This window comes from Haliaeetus albicilla, unplaced genomic scaffold (assembly GCF_947461875.1).
Source record: "Haliaeetus albicilla unplaced genomic scaffold, bHalAlb1.1 scaffold_57, whole genome shotgun sequence".
NCBI lineage: Eukaryota > Metazoa > Chordata > Aves > Accipitriformes > Accipitridae > Haliaeetus > Haliaeetus albicilla.
This window is the reverse complement of record NW_027212557.1, coordinates 265,445-267,500: the sequence shown is the minus strand read 5'-3', so window position 1 is coordinate 267,500 and position 2,056 is coordinate 265,445.

The window sequence follows — 2,056 nt, the reverse complement described above, 5'->3', positions numbered from 1 at the left end:
GCCCACCCGCCCCTGTCCCAGACGAGTTCTGTGTTAGGAAGCGCAACGCCCGCACCCCGTGCCTTTTGTATTACCATTTCCTTATCTATTTATTTTCTCGGTCTTTCCTCCCCAGCCCCCCCCCCACCCCCCACCCCCCAACCCCCACCCCCCCTTGCCTTTTTTTAATTCTTTGTCTCGCCGTCAGGGGCCGCGGACCGGGCAGAGGTGGCGGCGGCCCCCGTCCCGTCCCGTCCCGTCCCGTCTGCCGTGGCGAGCCCGGCCGGCCCGCCCGCCGAAGGAGGGCGGGCGGCTGCAGAGCCTGGCGGGTGGTGGCCCTGCACCCTGTCGCTCCCGGGCAGGGCCTCTTCTCGATCCACCGACATTCGAGCAAAAGCCGGTTCGTCCCGGTTAGTCCGGCTCTGCCGTGACGGGCGGCCGAGGGGTCGCGCGGCCCTCGCACGTTCCCCGCCCGTCGGTCGTGCCCGGTACCTGATCGGGTCCCTCCCGGCTCGGAGGCGGCGGCGGCGGCGGCGGCGGCGGCGGCGGCGGCGGCTCATCACTGGGCTACCTCCGCGGGGGTCCGGCCTCCCTGGCACCGGGGTCGCGCAAAGCTGCTTTCGGCCGAGGGCGGGGGAGGAGAGCCCCTTCCCCGTCTCCTCGAGACCTGGCCGGAGGGGAGAAAAGCACAGCCCGTCAGCCATCAGCCGGACGCTCCCTTTGCCCACACCTTCCCCCTACCCCGCCGCGTTTTCTCCGGACGGGCCCCCATCCCGAGATAGCCTCTCCAAGGACACGGCCGGCCTCCGAGGGACGGCGGTCTCGCAGGCCTCTGCAGAAAGTCAGTCGGCTGCCTGACACGCGGTCCCTGCGGCCAAGGCCGACTTAGCCGAGCGTCCTCGGAGACGATGAGCTCGCGTGGCCGCCGTGCCGGCTGACCGGCCCACCCCGGGGCCGTTTCCCCCCGCTCCCGTCGCTGAAGGAGCGGGCCCCCCCACCACCACCTAAGGCCGCTGGGACCGTCCTCACCGCTCGAACGCATCCCGCCGGCGACGGAGCCGCTGACGCCCCTCTGTTAGAAGCGCGGCGCGCCTCTCCGGCAGCCCTGGCTGGGGCCCTGGAGGCCCAGGTCTCTGCCCAGGCCGAGGCACGCGGCTGCTGCTTTCCCAGGGACGGGTCCGACCGGGAGCCGAGCGCACCGCCCGTAGGCAGGCACGGGCGCAGGCCGGACGTCGAAGCGGCCGACCACCCGGGCTGTAACAGAGAAAGCGGCGTTAGCCACACCGTTACAAACCTTTCTCATTTCCATCTGCGTGCGCGCCCGCACCCCGCCAAAACAGGCCCCCGGCCCAAACGCCCACCGCCTGCTGCTGCAGCCGCTCACCCGCCCTTAGACGCGCGCGCGCGCGCGCCCCCCCTCCCCCAAACAGGGCCGCCGGCCGAACCTTCCGCCCGCTGCCGCACTCACCCACGTGCGCTCGCGCGCTCCCGAACAGGCCCCCCCCCCCCCCCCCCCCCCCGCCCGGTCCGAACCACCCGCCCGCCGCCTCGCTCACACACGTGCGCTCACGCGTGCACGCGCACGCACGCACTGCCCCCCCCCCCCAAACGAGTCCCCGCCCCAAACCTCCCGCCCGCCACCCCACCCACTCGCACGTGCCTACACACATGCGCGCACCCCCCCGGACCCCCCCCGCAACCGGCCCCCTCAGCCCAAACCCTCCACCCGCTGCCCCGCTCACAGTCGTGCGCTCAAACGCGTGCGCGCGCGCACCCCCCCCCGCCTCCGAAACAGGCCCCCGGGCCGACACCCCCCCCCCCCCGCCCCGCGCCACGCAGTTCGCGCCGAGCCTGGCTGGCCCCGCTCCCGCCCTCCCGCCAGCAGGTTTGCCGCTCCGGGCATGGACGGCGGGAGACTTTAGGACCCTGCGGCGTCCCTGCCGGCTCCGTGCCCGGGCGGCAGAGGGGAGCCCCCGGTGCCGTGCCGTCTCTAGACCCCAGCTGCCGAGTACCCTATCCTGCCGCACCCGTGGCCCCGCTCCCGCCCTCCCGCCAGCAGGTTTGCCGCTCCGGGCAT